At 36.2% G+C, this 18,269-nt stretch overlaps 1 non-coding gene across 1 annotated transcript; it reads right to left on the reverse strand.

Moving 5' to 3' along the window:
- Positions 1-9,803: 9,803 nt before the first annotated feature.
- LOC131177051 (small nucleolar RNA R71) lies at positions 9,804-9,910 on the reverse strand. The gene has a single exon (XR_009146772.1). It is a non-coding gene; the product is annotated as a small nucleolar RNA R71 (small nucleolar RNA).
- Between the last annotated feature and the right edge of the window lie 8,359 nt (positions 9,911-18,269).

Consider the following 18,269-nt stretch of genomic DNA (forward strand, 5'->3'; position numbering starts at 1 on the left):
TTGTTTTGAATGGCATGATATAACTGTGGGTTTTATGAAATTGGTTTTGACACTTCGAAATGAAATTGTTTGGATTAAAGTCTCATAATTCATGTTTTGTGTTTAACTCTCATGTTCAATCCAATTTTTGAATAAATATGATTTAAATTCTGCATAAAGATTATTTTAGTATGTTGTGCACCACTGAGTCCTAGTACTCAGCGATGGCTGTTATTGCTATCGCAGATTTAGAGACTAGAGGAGCAGCAGACTAAGCTGCTGAGGATTGAGGACCTACCTGCTTGAAGTTATCGGTTATATTTTATACCCTGACTGTAAAAATTTATTTTGATGTATGTAATGTATGTAAAGGTATGGACATGTAAAACTGGTCTTGAGCAGCTTGTATAAAATTTGTAATAAATTTTAGTTTGAATTTCTTTTAATGTAAATTTTTGTAATGATGTATATAAATTGTTTTATCTTTAATGAAATATGAATGGAAGTATTTTGTTTTAAATTGAATGAAATTGATAAATGGTATTTTGATGATTGTCGAATATTGGAAATTGTGGATATGAATTTTTAGAAGTTGATAAATGATATTGAAATTGATTGGGATGATTATGAATTTGAAGAAGTTGTTGAGAAAAATTATTGAAAGTGCTTTTTTTTTCAAGTATTTAAAGAACTGTTTTCTCAAAATACAGACGGCACTCTGCCGAAATTTTTATAAAATTTGCGGAAAAATAAAATGGGCCAAAAATTTTAAATAGTTTTCAACTTCAATTAAATGTTTTTAATACCTATATAAAAAAAATGCTCACCACTTATAAAAGAAAAAATAGAAATTTGTTTTAAAATCCCTTGTAGGGTACTTAATTAGTTATCGGTAGGTGAAGTTCGGTAGTTCATTAGGTATTCTACGGGATCATGTTATGCCTTACAAAGGGGTAAGGTGTGACACAACCTGTGATACAAGCTGTGTCATAGGTTGTGCAACTTTCTGTTTCTTTAACTCAACTTCAAAATTTTGCAATTTAACTATAATTTCTTCTAAATTGCTGCTCTGATCAAAATACACCAAAATTCTCCAAATTTAACCTACAAACAAACTGTTAGTAGTATGCCCTAGAACATATCATTTAGTATGTATCTTGTGCATATTTTTATTAATAAAAGGCATTTCCACTTTTCCGTTTACATAATATATTTATGTGTAATAGAAAAGGTCCATTGATATTTTGTTAGAAATATTATTCTTAAGTTGTTAAGAATATGAGTGACAATATTTCTAGCACAAAGTATCATAAATAGGTTCACAATCGAGGATACTTCATAATAAGGACATGACTTATCCAGAAAGATTGTATTCATGTTTGTTCCCAAGTTATTTATATGAGATATAAATAAGATGGAATGGTGAGTCTCATGCCATATAACAAACATGATAGGCACTTATAAATGATAAGTAAGCCGAACCAGTGACACTTATGACAAGCACATGGAGTTTACTCTTGTCAATGTTTTTTCATAAATCATATCAGTGCATATAATCTTTAGACCTGAGATAGCACAGTTATCTTGTATATAGGTAGTTTGAGTTTGATACTGCTTTCATACTTGTACATTGTAAGGGTATATGTGAATGTGTAGGCTCCTACAAGTTATATATCTAGTTAGGTGTTGATCAATATGGAATCTGTTCCTCTAAGTAAATATATATAAAATCCTATGTTTATATTATTTTTCTATATGTTTCAAGTTCTGGCAGACAGATAGATTTATTCAGAAAAGAGTTTCTGATGAGAAAATCTTTTTAATCAAGAACTGGAATTAAAAGAGAACATAATATTCATAGCAAATGGAGTTTGACATAAACCATGACTCCAGCTTGAGTTGGGATTTTGTAACAGAGAGATTCTAGTGCATGGTAACATATGATTATAGGTTCATTTAAGGTAAACCTTATTACTAATTGGGTGGCCATGGCATGCTATGCTAGGTGTTAACCATGGTCTATGAGGTTCATAAAATGATTTAGAGAAATCATTTATGGTAAGAAAGAGTTCTGATGATATTAAGAGTTGATATCATGTCTCATTGCCAATTAGTGATAAGCCTAGTAAGTCACACACATACACAAGTTATCACCTATTTAAATATGATTTAATTAATTAATTAAAGAGTTTAATTGATTAATTAAATAGGTTTGGTTTGCAATTAAATTGCAAAGTCCCTAGCATGACTTGAAACCAAATCTAGATTATTGGATGTGTAGTATAAATTAAATTTATATTTAAAGTATTTAAATATGAATTTAATTAATGAGAAATTAATTAATAGAGATTAATTAATTAATTTATATTTGATATAAATTAATTAGAAGAAGAAAAATAATTATTTTGGGTTAAGAACTCAAAATTAAGACACAAGGGCATTTTGGTCATTTCACAGTGTGACACGTGGCACCATGAGATGGTGACACATGGAATTACACATAAGCTTGCCAAATGTTTTTTAATCATGTAAGATGATTAAAATCAAGATTAAATATATGTTTGACACTTGGCACAATGTGATTGGGTCACTTAAACCTAGAGCTAATCAAAGGGTGACATGTGGCAAGGGTTTAATGTGTTAACCTAGCTATTTAAGTGTTGTTATGAAAAGAAAAAGTAACCAGCAGCCACTCCTCTCCTTTGTCACGCCACTTTGAGGCTTTTCATCTATTGTTCTTCATCTCTCATCAATTCAAAGAGATTAGCCATCAATCTCTTGAATTAAGAACGCTAGAAATTGTTTCTAGTGTCCTGTTTACATCTCTAATCTCTTAAAAGGTAGAACTTGAATTTCTAATTAATAGAAAAAGCTTTAGAAGCTGTTCAAGGGCTGCCATAGGTGTTCTTGGTGTGGACAAGCTAGAGGGACAACATCTGGTGTCCTGAAGACGAATCTCAGCGCGCAGACATCAAAGGCATCAAGAGGTTAGTGTAATCGTTCTTGATTTAATCTAGGGTTTTAAAATTAATCTGATTAATTTTAAAATCTTAAATAGCAAATACAGATCCAAAAACATATTAACAGAGTTTTAATATGTTGTTTATCATTGAAATCAAATAGATAAAAATAAATCTTGCATGATGCATGTGACCCTGGTGAAAATTTTTGAATTCAATGGTATAAACTTGTGTTTTTCACGCTTCCGTTCCTTCACAAACAAGTTCCAAAAATTAAACTAAGAAGTGTAAAAAGGCAAAATTAACTAAATATATGCTAATATCTACAGTAATTGCTATAAACAAGGGTAAATTATGTGCAAAAATTATACCTAAATGATGATATAAAATGCATGCATCAAATTCCCCCATACTCAAACTCTTGTTTGTCCCCAAGCAAAATTTCATTAAAACTCATTTGGAAGGGAATAGAATCAGTCTTTGAAAACACAAAAATCACTAATCCAAACCACCAACTTACCCCTAGCCACCAACATTCCAAATTCCCACCAGCAAAGCACAAAGAATGAAGCAATCACTCTCAACAATTACAGAATAGCTAAGAATTAACCAATCAACCCAAGCAACAAATACCAACCAGCTATAAGAGTCAATTGTGCCTAAACAAACCTAAAAGAAATAGATAGCCAATGTGTCTCAAATAAATGGTGAGTAATGTATGGAGGATTATATTGCCAAACCCATATACAAGCATAAAAGATCTAACTCTACTAATGTAACAAGCAATTTTCAAGGAATCATTAGGTTTTTTTAAGGGTTGTAATATGGTCAAATAAGGTAAAATTGTGGTTAACAAAGAAAGGGAATAAGGAAAACAAAATATGAGAATAATACTAATAATGAAACTAAAAGTGCATCCAATATTCTTTTCTTTTTTTTAACATTTTTTTATAATAATTTTTTTATTTTTTTTTATCAAGAGGAAAGAAATTCACAATGAATCTCAAGTGCTATCACAGTGATTGTCACGACCCAGGGATGGGGTTGGGACGTGCTTGTTCAACCAGCTAAGCACTGGGGTGGAAACTTCGTGTCCCACATCGGAAACGGGAAGAAAAGATTTGGGCTATATATGTGGGAGTCTTCCTCACCTGGTCAGCGCTTTTGGGAATGAAACCTCCCAAGGGACAAATCCGTGAGGCCCACGGGCCAAAGCGGACAATACAGACTGGAGAAGGATTCGGGCTGTTACAATTTGGGTTATATAAAGTGACTACTTTTTATACTCTTTTGATTTTGTACTTGTCCCTATTTCATGTCACACCCAAAATTACCTTTGGGATATTTTGGTGACTCTCTTTTTTTTTTTTTTTGGTTATCAGCTTTTCACAATTACTCTAGCACTTTTCAAGATGTTTCAATCCTCCAAGTTTTTTTTTTCTTTTTATCATCTTCAAAATTTTTTTTTATGTGCACTTAATTGCTAAAATATTATTCTCATAAATAGGGGATAGTGTTTAGGTTTATGGCTAGGTAAATGATTTGGGTTCCAAAGAAATTAGGGAATTAAGATTCAAGGGGGCTTGCAAGGGTTGAAATGAAATTAAGGTGGGTTAAGGCTAAATATGAGGTTTAAAAATATGAAGGAATGTCTAAGTCATATTCTTATCAAATGCAAGTTAAAAATTTCGTTTTGAAAGATCTAAGATGCTTGTTCTAGGAATAGTGAGACAACAATGACCATTTTCTTCCTTAAAGGCTTATTTACACACTAAAGAACTTAAAATAACTAATCAAAAGCTGCATACCTAGATGAATATATTAATTTTCAACTATTAAGTAAGAGAAAGAATAATGCTTAAGACTTTGTACCCAGCTGGAAACTTTCATTCCACTAACCATCTAGAGGCAAGTTAGATTACTTGAATAAGCAACTTTTGAAATTCAAAGACTGGTTTAAAATCCAAAAAAAAAAAAAATTTTTGAATAAATGAAATGCATGAATGTATGAATGTATAATGAATTTATATGCACTAAGTATGTATGACTAAGTATATGAGACTATATGCAGTGTATATGTATGAATATATACCAATATGAATTAATGAATGAGTATGTCACTATATGCAACTGAAAAGGAAAAATAATTTTTGCAAAAAATTTACCCTCTCCCCCATACTCAGAATGGACACTGTCCTCAATATTAAAAGAATGCAAGGAATGGGATAATTTGGCTATAAATTCAATGGATTCACTCAAATACTGTGCAAGAAATAGGTGGCTAATATGTGCATAAAGAATGGATATGTAAGCCTAATGAACTTAAAAGAAAGTGGATAAGGGGTACCCTGTTTCATAAGTGGAGCACAACTTGTGCTGAAAATAACACAAGCTGAGATAAGAATTGTTACCTCATTGAAGGTGCAGCCAATTTAATTAAAGAAAATGTGGACAGCTGCTGTACTCATTGCAAAAGAAACAGGGGAATGGAATCCATTAAAGCAATTAAACTCAAAAAATTGAGATAGGGAGGTTAAGCTCAAAAATATAACCATGAGATATTCACTCATCAAGTGAAATTCCAAAGTAGCATATCAAAAGCAAGTGAGCAAAGCATTAAGGATTCAAAAAATGTACTTATAAGCAACTAAAAAAAATACTGAATAAGTAAATGTTTCAAATAAAAGAAAAGCAACACAAGCAAAATATTAACTAAACAAATCGCTAAAAACACTAATTAATTAAGCAACTAAAATAAAGACATGAAATATGTAAACTGAAACTAAAAGGTGCTCAGTCACGAATGATAACTCCTTTGCCCTTGCTATCTGGTGGAGGTGGTGGTGGTTGCTGTGGAGAAATGATGCTCAGAATGAGTGCCTGGTTAGTTTTTATTTGCTCTAGCTTAGCTCGCATGGCTTTCAACTCATCTTGCATTTCAGCACTCCTTTCCAAATAGATGTCTGCTAAATTCCTTAATGTCTGAAAAGAGACATCTGTCATCTGGCGAAAGGAGTATATCTCATCACTGAGATTCTCCATGAATGTCAGGAGGGTTGCCATGGAGGGTCCAGAAGCTGTTGATAAAGCAGGTTGTGCAGCTGGTGGAGCTTGACGTGAAGGTTGTGTAGAGGGCTGCTCAGTAGGTTGCTCAAATGGTGTAGAGGAACTAATTGCAGTAGGGGAACCTAACGGTGTTGCTGCTAGTGCTGGAATCTCATAAAGCTACGTAGTCTCATTTTTAACACAGAATTTTTGGTTAGCCAAGTGAGGTCCATCCAAATACAGCAAGCCAGTTATGATGGCAGCACACCTATGAACTTGAGGGTCAAAACCAAAATAGTGTGCAATGGGTGTGATCAAACCTTCAAACACAATCTTACCAATACCCCTAGTAGCTTGGTGTAGCATATGGCGACAAAAATAATAATTAGGTGAGACCTTTTTACCAGTTTTGGCACACCACAAAAAAAATAGGTCATACTGAGACATTGTGCTAACACTTGCTCCTCTTCCTAAAATTGTGTTTGCAATTAACCTTTGAAGCAACTGCAAAGAGATACTCTCAATTTTAAAGGCCTTACTGTGCCCAGGTTTGAAAACACCTCCTAAGGGTGCTATTTGCTGCCAGAATTCATGGCCGTTATATTCCTTTCTACTGGTAGGCATTCTAATCAAACTATCAATAGGGAACCCGAATATATGATGAAAGTCATCCTTGGACAGTAGCCTATCTTAACCCAAGCATCTAAAGTTCATTGTCAAGTTATGATCCAATTCATATTTATGCTCATTAGTGGACAGGGAGGCCATAAATTCCTGCACTAAATTGGGGTAAACCAATTCCTGTTTATGAACAAATCTCACCCAACCCAAAGCATCCAACAAATTCTGCATTTCATCATATATATTCAGAGACTTAAGTGTAAACACATCCAAACACCGAGTCTGAACAATTTCTCTATTTTCAATTCTTTTCTTATTTTTCTTCATTTCGGCAGTAGGCAACACCCATTGTTTGGCAGTAGTTATAGATAAAGGAATAGTGGGGTTACTTGAAGACTTCCCTGGGCGCTTTACCACTGATCTCGGGATTCCAATGCGAGCACTAGGTACGGCAGAAGTAGGCAGTTGGACTGGTTGAGGCTGGGTGGGCTGTTCAGGTTCCTTTCTCTTTGTGCCGCTTGTGGTTTTGTGTGGCTTAACACTTTTGGCTTTCTTCTTCTTGTATGCAGCAATAGGAGCATCACTAGAATGGGCTGCCGATGAGTCAGTATCCATAGGGTGGATGGGTGGAGGTTGCGGCGTAGGGTGTGAGGAATGGGGAGGAGAGTTTTCGAAGGAAAGAGGGGAATCGATCATGGTGAAAATGGAAGAGAGGGAGCAGAATAAAAAACGAGGAAGAAAAATACGAAGGAGTAGAAGAAGAATGTGGTCGTGGATCGTGGGTGGTGCAGATTGGGCCGTGAGGGAAGGAAAGGGAGCAGCGTGGGTTGTGTCAGGTGATGCATACATTTTGCATAATCATTTAGGTTTAATTTCATAGCCATTTTATTTGATTATTAGTCACTTTTAGCTAATTTCATTAGTTATTTAGTTAGTTTTTCATAATTGTCAATTTTGGATTAATTTATAATTTTTACTTTGTTTTGTAGGAAAAAATGGTGTTTTTGAAGGACTGAAAAGAAATTTTGCCATTGAGGAGTGACTTCTACAGCCAAAGATGTCAAAAATAAGTTTTTAAGTTGAAATATGCATTGGCCAAATTGCGCAAAACTTGCCGCATAAGCTATGCAGATCTGCATAAGGAGAAGAAACACTGTTCCAACACCTGCCGAATTGTGCATAAGGAGAGTGCATAGCTTATGCAGATTCACGCCTCCCTTATGCAATCTCACTGAATTGTACATAACCTATGCGCCTAGTCATGCAGTTTCGCATAAGTGAACCAGAAACCAGCCGAAAACTGCATAAGGGACTGCATGACTTGTGCAGCCCACTTATGCAGTCCCACAAAGATTTCATTAATGAGCTAGCAGAAGATTCCCTCAGAAAATCCCACCTAAAACACACCATTTTAGGGCTCCATGTCAGAAAATGCTATAAATAGCCCCATTTCCCATTTTAGAAGAGGAAAGAAGGAAAAAGGAGAGGAAGAAAAGGGAAAGGTGCAGGCAGCAGCTGAAGAGTCACAATCACCTCCCACACCATTTTCAACCAGATTTGGAGATTTCTTTCTTTTCTTACATTTTTCCTACCTTTCTAGTGTTTAGTTTCTTGTTTCTTAGCTTAGATTAAAGCTTTATTTCCTTATAAACTCAGAATATCTTGTAAACATTATGGATAGTGAGTAGTTTTACTTAGATTCTGGAGTAAGGGATGTAATATTTGAGATATTTTGTGGATTTTGATTGGGTAATCCATATTTTGTGGTCTTAATGAGTTTTATTCATTTCTTGTGTGCTTAATGACATGCTTAGTGTAGGATCCCATTAAGTGATGTTCTTAATCCATGGTTGAGGCACTGAAAGGAGAAGGCCTTGTGATAGATAATCAAGAAATTGGACTTAATTAACTTAGATCTAGAAATAGACTAAGGATTAAGAGGATTCACAGATTAATTAAAGAACTTAATGGGTCTTAATTAACTCTAAGTCCACGAAAGTAGGATTAGATTGATTAAGGCACTCTTTGTCCCACTCGAAAGGGTATTCAAAGGATTTAAGAATTAATCTCCTTAAAACCCGTAAGTTCCACAAGATTGGATAACCAATTTAAAATCCCAAATTAGCTTGAATATGAAATCCCAAACTCTGAAATCACCTTTTTATCATTGTTAATTTCTAATCGAATTTAATTACTTGCCATTTTGAATATTGCCATATTTGAATTTTCTTATTTTAATTTGATGCAAATTTAGTTAAATCATTACATAGTTGAATAGATTATTGATTTTGCACATATAGATTTCATACTCCAATACCCATCAATTCATTGCTTTAATTTCAAAAATAGTTCAATTTAGTCAACTTTTTATATCAAAAATTCAATCATTAACACAACTCCTCGTGGGAACGATATCTTTTCTATATTACTTGTACGACCCGTGCACTTGCGGTTGGGCCACATCAAGTTTTTGGCGCCGTTGCCGGGGAATTGTTTGTTTAAGATTGAATTCTTGATTATTTTAGTATTTATAGTTTTATCTTTGTTATCTTTTCATTTTGTGTTTGTTTGTTCTTTTTCAGGTACTTATAATCTTTTATGAGAAGAGCTAGAAGCACAAGTGACACATCCTTATTGTTTGATCATAAAATTGAGAAATTTTGTAAAGCCAACAAGAAGGAAACCAAAAAAAGGAAAGAAACTTTGAGAGAAATTGAATTAGAAGCAGACATGGCTGATGAAAGAATCAGAATTGGTGGCGGTAATGCTGGAAATGATCGAAACAATGAAAATGCAGCCCAAGGTGAAGAGGTTGTAAATGCTAACGTGCCTAGGGGAAGTATGATGGATCATGCTTTTCCTCGTTTTGATGACTTGAGAGAAAGCATAGCAAGACCAAGAATTGATGCAAATAGTTACAAGATGGATTTTGGAGTTCTTCAAATGATTCAAAATTCTCAATTTGGGGGACATCCTTCTGAAAATCCACACACACATCTGAAGAGGTTTGCTATGATTTGTGATATGCAAAAACAATCTGGAGTGTCTGATGATGCAGCAAGATTGAAGTTATTCCCATTCTCTTTGAAAGATAGAGCATTGGATTGGCTTGATTCTTTACCTCACAACTACATTACAAATTGGGAGCAACTCACTGATGCATTTCTTGCACAATATTTTCCACCTGGAAAAACTCAAGAATTGAGGAATCAAATGACAGCTTTCAGACCAAGAGAAGATGAAACTCTTTATGAGTCATGGATGAGATGGAAAGAATTAGAGAGACAATGCCCACATCATGCCATTCCAAAATGGATGATAAACCAGAATTTTTACACCAATGTTACTCCTGCAATTAGAGGGATAATTGATGCTCAAACAGGAGGAGAATTTATTATGAAGCATGAAGATGAAGCTTATGAGCTATTGGAGAAAATTGCAAAGAATACTCATATTTGGAGTAGTCCAAGAGGACCAGCTCCAACTCAAAAAGGCAAGTCTTTGGAATGTATGACCTTGATCCATTCAACATGATTAATGCAAAGTTCGATGCACTTACAAATGTTTTGGCTAAGAAGATGGAAGATTTAAGTATGTTGGTTAGTTCATCATCATCATTTGGAAGTTCACAACAAGTTACTTATGCAGAAGGAACTACCAGCTGTGGAGTAGACTATGGAGAGTGCATATGTTGGTAATTATGGAAACAAACAAATGGGGAATCCTTACTCTCAAACTTATAATCCAACTTGGAGGAATCATCCCAACTTTTCATGGGGAAATCAGCAAAGTCAAGTTCCAAATCAGAATTTTCAACCACAACAGCAACAAGGAATTCCATATCAGCAAAATAGGCAACCATTGCCTAATTTTCAGCAGAAAAATATGAATCCTCTACCAAAACAGCAAGAACAAAGTTCCACTACAGAAGCTTTATTACAACAGATTCTTGCTAACCAAACTAAGCATGATGAAGAGATGAGAGAGATGAAAGCAAGGCTAGAATAGATGCAAACACATAACAGAATGTTGGAAAATCAGATTGCACAACAAGTATCTTCCTCAAGTACCAAGTCTTTTGGAAAACTTCCAAGTCAACCAGAAAACCCAAGAGAGCAGTGTCAAGCTATTACTTTAAGAAGTGGGAAAGTTGTAAATAATGAGAAGAGTGAAAAAAATGAGAAGAGTGAAAATAGTGAGAAGAGAGAAAATGAAAAAGAAACTGAGGAGAGTGAAAAACAAGAAAGTGAGAAAGAAAGTGCAGAAAAATGTAAAGAGAAAATTGAAGAGAAGGAAGAGAAGTATATACCTCCAGAGCCTTACAAACCACAACTTCCCTTTCCACAAAGATTTCACAAAGCTAAGCTTGACAAGCAATTTGGAAAGTTTTTAGAGGTTTTGAAGAAGCTATACATAAATGTGCCTTTTATTAAAGCTCTTTCAGAAATGCCCTCTTATGCAAAATTCTTAAAAGAAATTCTCTCAAACAAGAGGAAACTTGAAGACCATGAAACTATAGCTTTGACAGAAGAATGCAGTGCTATCCTCCAAAGGAAACTTCCTCCAAAGCTCAAGGACCCAGGGAGTTTTTCAATTCCATGTCACATTGGGGAATCATGTTCTACAAAAGCTTTATGTGATTTAGGGGCTAGTGTTAGCCTTATGCCCCTCTCCATTTATGAGAAGCTCAATATGGGAGATCTTAAACCAACCCACATTTCTCTTCAGTTAGCTGACAGATCAATTAAGTATCCTGAAGGGATTTTGGAGAATGTGCCCCTGAAGGTTGGGAAGTTCTATATACCTATTGATTTTGTCATCTTGGACATGGAAGAGGATTCTAATATTCCAATTATCTTGGGAAGACCCTTTTTAGCTACAGTAGGAGCATTGATTGATGTTAAGGGAGAAAAATTGACTCTTAGAGTTGGTGAAGATCAATTGGTTTTCAATATTAATAACACTATGAAGAAGCATCATTCTGAAGCTGATACTTGTTTGAGAATTAATATTATTGATGAGCTGATTGAAGAACACTTTAGAAAGAAATATCCAGAAGATCCACTTGAAAATTGCTTGGTTCATGGAGGAGGCATAGACTATGACAACCCTCATGTGGCTGCATATGCTCAACATTTAGAGGGTAGTCCACCATTCATTTCTGCTCCGGTTTTCAACTCACACAAAAGGAAATAGCGAATCTAAGCAACCATCATTCAAGGAAGAAGATGCACCTAAGGTAGAACTTAAGCAACTTCCTTCTCATTTCAGTATGAATTTCTTGGCACCAATAACACTTATCCGATTGTAAATGCAAATTTAAGTACCTTAGAGGCTGATAAGTTGTTAAGAGTGTTGAGGCAATTCAGAAAAGTTTTAGGATATACCATAGATGACATTAAGGGAATAAGCCCACACTTTTGCATGCACAGAATCTGTTTGGAAGAAAATTGTAAGCCATCTATTGAATATCAGAAGAGGTTGAACCCAAATATGAAAGAAGTTGTTAAAAAGGAAATTTTGAAGTTACTTGATGCAGGGATCATACACCCTATCTCAGACAGTACTTGGGTGAGTCCAATACATGTTGTACCAAAAAAGGGTGGAATGACAGTGGTCAAAAATGAAAATAATGAATTAATTCCCATCAGAACAGTGACTAGTTGGCGAATGTGCATAGATTATAGAAAATTAAATATAGCCACTAGAAAAGATCATTTTCCACTTCCCTTCATTGATCAAATGTTAGAAAGATTGGCTAGGCATTCTTATTTTTGCTATTTAGATGGATATTCTGGTTTTTTTCAAATCCCTATCCATCCAAATGATCAAGAGAAAACTACTTTTACTTGTCCATATGGAACCTTTGCTTATAGGAGGATGCCATTTGGATTGTGTAATGCACCAGCCACTTTTCAAAGGTACATGATGGCAATCTTCTCAGATTTCATTGAAGACATAATGGAGGTTTTTATGGATGATTTTTCTATTTATGGATCTTCATTTGACATATGCTTGGCTAACCTTTCTAAAGTTTTGCAGCGATGTGCAGATACTGACCTTGTGTTAAACTGGGAAAAGTGTCATTTCATGGTTCAGGAAGGGATAGTGCTTGGACATTTGGTGTCTAACAGAGGAATAGAGGTTGATAAAGCCAAGGTCGAAGTGATAGAGAAGATGGCTCCTCCTACCAATGACAAGGGAATTCGAAGTTTTCTAGGACATGCCAGGTTCTACAGACGCTTTATTAAGGATTTTTCTAAAATAGCCAAACCTTTGTCTAATTTGTTAAGTCATGACATACCATTTGTATTTGACCAAGAGTGTTTGGATGCCTTTTGCAGGTTGAAGCAAGCTCTTATCATTGCACCAATCATGCAACCACCTGATTGGAGCCTACTTTTTGAAATTATGTGTGATACTAGCAACTATGCAATTGGAGCTGTTCTTGGTCAAAGAAAGGACAAAAAGGCTTATGCTATTTATTATGCTAGTAGAACACTGGATGAGGCTCAAACAAATTATGCAACAACTGAAAAGGAATTTTTAGCAATTGTCTTTGCATTGGAAAAGTTCAGACCTTACATTATTGACTCAAAGGTGGTTATATTTTCAGATCATGCAGCCATCAGGTATTTACTCCGTTAAAAGGGGGTTAAACCTAGGCCCATTAGGTGGATTCTGATGCTACAAGAGTTTGATTTGGAGATTAGAGATAAGAAGGGAGCTGAAAATGTAGTTGCAGATAATCTTAGTAGGCTGAAGTTGGATGATGAAGAAATGGATGAAGTCCCTATTGATGAGTTTTTCTTGAATGAACAACTTTTCTCTCTTGTTGCTAAATTACCTTGGTATGCAGACTTTGTGAATTATCTATCTTGTGGAGTTTTGCCTCTAGGAATGACATGGCAACAAAAGAAAAAGTTTTTGCATGAGGTAAAATTTTATAGATGGGATAATCCTTTACTCTTTAGGAGATGCTGTGATGGTTTAATAAGAAGATATATTCCTGATGAGGAGACACAGAGTATTATGCATCATTGCCATGCTTCTGATTATGGAGGACATTTTGGAATCTTTAAAACAACTAGTAAAATTTTGCAAGCTGGTTTCTTTTGGCCAAATCTTTTTAAGGATGTGAGGAAATTTGTGTTGGAATGTGATAAATGTCAAAGGAGTGGAAATTTGTCAAAAAGAGATCAAATGCCCTTGAATGATATTCTTGACGTAGAATTATTTAATGTCTGGGGAATAGATTTTATGGGGCCATTTCCTCCTTCATATGGTAATAGATACATCTTAGTTGGGGTTGACTATGTGTCAAAGTGGGTGGAAGCTATTGCAACTCCAACTAATCATGCTAGAGTGGTAGTGAAATTCTTGAAGAAATTTGTCTTGAGTAGATTTGGAGCTCCTAGGGTTGTAATTAGTGATGGTGGTTCACATTTTTGTAATAAGCAATTTGAAAGCTTAATGAGGAAGTATGGTGTAGTGCACAAGATAGCTACCCCATACCACCCTCAAACTTCAGGTCAAGTTGAAATTTCTAACAGAGAACTCAAACATATTTTGGAGAAAACAGTAAGCAATTCTCGGAAAGATTGGTCTGTCAAACTAGATGATGCTCTATGGGCATATAGGGACTTACAAAACCCCTATAGGAACTACTCCCTTTAGGTTGGTGTATGGTAAGTCTTGTCATTTACCTGTGGAGCTAGAACATAGAGCATATTGGGCCATTCAGACCTTGAATTTTGATCTCAAGCAAGCTGGTGAGAAAAGGCTATTGCAACTTAATGAGCTTGAAGAATTGAGGATGGATGCTTATGAAAGTGCCCATATTTACAAAGAAAGAACCAAAGTTTGGCATGATAAGCATCTTAGGAAAAAGGAATTTAAAGAAGGTGATTCAGTTTTGTTGTTTAACTCAAGATTGAAAATTTTCCCTGGAAAACTTAAAGCAAGGTGGACTGGTCCATATAGAGTTTCTAAGGTTTTCCCTTATGGAGCAATTGAAATTTGGAGTGAAAAATCTGGGAATTTTAAGGTCAATGGGCATAGATTGAAACATTACATAACTGGAGACCCAATAAAAGGAGCAAGCTGTTACAAGCTCTCCAATCCCTCACCTCTTTTTAGTAAAATTCATGAAGAGTCCAGCTAAGGACTATAAATTAGCCCTCTTGGGAGGCATCCCAAGTTCCTTTTATTTTGCTTTTGCTGATTTACTTTTATTTACTTTTATTTACATTGCTTTTGTTTTTATCTTAAATCTCCCCAAATTCAATTTTTGACATTGTTGAATCTTGTCCCTTGTAGATGTATTTCAATGGAGGAAGGTTGGTGAACTACTAGGGAGTGATTCTTAATCTGAAATTTTGTCCTTCAAACTCTCCCAAAATTGATTGATTTTTACTGCATAACCTGTGCAGGGTTGCTATTTGGTTTATGCAGAGAAAAAAAATGAAATTTTGCAGCAAGGAAGGGTCTGCAGCAGATAGCTTATGTTTCTTGGTGAGGTTGGGTGTGTAACTTTTAAGTATTTGTGCTTATAATGTTAATATGGTGGTAAGTGAGTCATTTTTGCAGTTTTGAGCTTATTTAGGTTGTGGGATTCAAGGTGGACATACTGCATTTTCTTGGCATAACTTGGGGAGTTCATCATTTGTGGATAGATGCAACTTTATGCAGATTTTATTGAGTTTTATGTGCTAAAGGTTGATTTGCAGAATTTGAGTTGAAATGGCGTGGTTCACAAAGGCCTTTTATGCAGGATTCACTTCTACAAGCTTGTGTGATGCAATTTTGATGGACTTTGTATATATTGATGTGTTTTTTATGACAATTTCTCATGATTTATGCTTCATAGAATTATATTTCTTCATTCTAGGGTATTTTTCATACTTGCAAATCATTTTCAATTGTAATCTCAATCTTGTTGAATTGTGCATAAGTAACTGCATAGCTTATGCAATCCTGTATAACCACAATTCTTGCCATTTTCATCTCTGTTGCAAACTACATAAGGAGGTGCATAGCTTATGCAACTCTGCATAGCCACATTTTTGTCAAATTTCAAAACTGCCGAGACTTGCATAAGTGTGTGCATGACTTATGCACATTTGCATGACTTCAAATCCTGCATTTTCTCTTTCTGCCGAAATCTGCATAAGGGAGTGCATAGCTTATGCACAATTGCATGACCACATTTTCTGAATTCCAAAACTTGCCGAGACCTGCATAAGGAGAGTGCATAACTTATGCACTTCCGCATAACCACCAACTCTGAATTCCAAAACTTGCCGAGAGGCGCATAAGGAGAGTGCATAACTTATGCACTCTCGCATGACCACACTCTCCAAAAATTAAAACTTGCCGAGAGGTGCATAAGGAGAGTGCATAACTTATGCACTTCCACATAACCACCAACTCTGACCTCCAAAACTTGCCGAGACCTGCATAAGGAGAGTGCATGACTTATGTACTTCCGCATGACCTATTTATCTGAAATCCAAAACAGGCCGAAACATGCATAAGAGAGTATATAAGTTATGCACACCTATTTTTCCCCTTATGCAGCCTTAACACATGTCCTGTTCAAATCAAAATTTGTTTTCGGCACCCATTTTCCCACCTCCACCTCCCGATATTCCTGTTCACTCTTCCCCCCCCCCCCCCCACGTCCATTTATTCCGGCATTACCCCTCCCCTTCTGCTCCATTCATCTTTCTGCCGCCTTAGCCCTAGCTACCCTCTGCATCTTTCATTTTCTCCCTCATCTCCTTCATCCTCACCATCGGCAACCCAATGGAGTCGCCTCCTCATTCCTCTCAAACCTCCCCTCTCCAAGTTTCGCTCTTGGCAATGCGGCCTCCCAACCCCGATTCCCCTCCATAAGAAACCCCTGCACCACCTCCCACAGCCACTTACAAGAGAAAAATCAGGTCGAAATCCACCCGACCCATAGCTTCTGCACCTCCTCTCTCAAAACGCAAAGAACCACCCACCACCCCAATGTCAGAGCCTCCACCCAAAAACTTCAGCCTCCACACAAGCCAAATCACCCTCTTCCAGCAGAAAGCAAATGTCAGCAGCATCACAGGTATCAAAACTGCCCTGGCCCCTTCCTGATGCAACTCACAAGGCAGCCTTTAAGAGACTTAAGGAAAGGAGGGTGCAACCCACAAGGTATATTTCTGCAGAGGCCCTCCAATCAGCTAGTTTATTTGATAATGTTGTTGCCTACCTTGATGGTATGGGTTGGATGGAATTTGTACATAAGCAAGAAATAGTTTATCCAGCTTTAGTTTTGGAATTTATTTCCTCATTTTCTGCTACCCTGAAATTGCATGACGTAGATTATAAGCCAACTATGAAATTTAGATGTTTGGGGCAAAATAGAGAGTTATCATTGGACCAATTTCATAGCATTTTTTGATTTGCAATTGATGGACTATTTAGGGTGCCATATACAGGGGTAGAGGTAGCAAACAAAGGTATTTGGAATGCTGCTCAATTTTGGAGGATTATCACAAACCAACCTCAAACTTTTTCTGCTGGTAGATCCAAAACTTCTCAAATACTAGACCCTGCACTTAGATTTATCCATAGGCTTATTGCTAGCACTATCTTGGGCAGAGGGACTAGTTCTGGTGCTGTTGGGAAATCTGAATTATTCATGTTATGGTGTGCTTTTCACAAGGTCAAGGTTTCTCCTGGTTACTTCTTTTGTGAGCATGTATTACATATTGCTACCAAATCCATAGGTGACATTGTCTTGGGTGGGCTCATAACTGTCATAGCCAAGCATTTTGGTTTTAATCCGGAAGAGCATCCAATACCAGCACTTTCAGACACTTTATATTTTGATGCTACACACCTATCCAAAACTGGATTCAGTTTGCCACCCTCTGACACTGCACAACCAGTAGCAGAAATTGAACCCACTGCACAACCAGAAGCACAACCTGTCCCACCAGTCCAACGAGATTCTCACGAACCTACACCACCCACTCGACACGCAGGACATCCCAGCAGATTCTGCACAGCCCACACCTTCTGCAGCTGAATCCTCTTCATCCACAGCCCCTCCTGCCTTCAACATTAAAGCCTTATTCACCTATCTTGAAAGGCTTAGTGATGATATATACTTTGTGGATAGGAAGCTTGACACTGGTCTTGATACCCTCAAGGATCGTCATGATCAACTATTTGACTTTGTCATGGAAACCAGAGACAAGCAGAGAGAATTAAAGCAGATGATGAAACAGCTCATGATTTTTCTGGGAATGCCACCTCCACCTCCATCACCTCCTCCAGCACCATCGCTTCGACAGCAGCCAGCTCCAACCAGCCCCTTAGCAACATCTTTGGACAAGGGCAAAACAATAGAATTAGATTAGTTTCTGTTTTACTTTTGTTCAAACTTGTAGGAGTTTTTCTTTGTAGATATGTTGAAACAATTTTTAGTTTGTTTTGAATTCTGTTTTTCTTGAGTTCTATTGGATGGCTACTACATTAGTTTTTGGATTGATTTTCATTGCCTTTACAGCCCTTTTGTGCATACTTGTCCATACACTATATATTTGCATGCTTCTACTGGTGTTTGCACATTTTCCTTGCTCATCATCATGCAGCAGCTTTTGAATATACTGCATAGGCTGT

Source organism: Hevea brasiliensis, unplaced genomic scaffold (genome assembly GCF_030052815.1).
Source record: "Hevea brasiliensis isolate MT/VB/25A 57/8 unplaced genomic scaffold, ASM3005281v1 Scaf311, whole genome shotgun sequence".
Classification (NCBI taxonomy): Eukaryota; Viridiplantae; Streptophyta; class Magnoliopsida; order Malpighiales; family Euphorbiaceae; genus Hevea; species Hevea brasiliensis.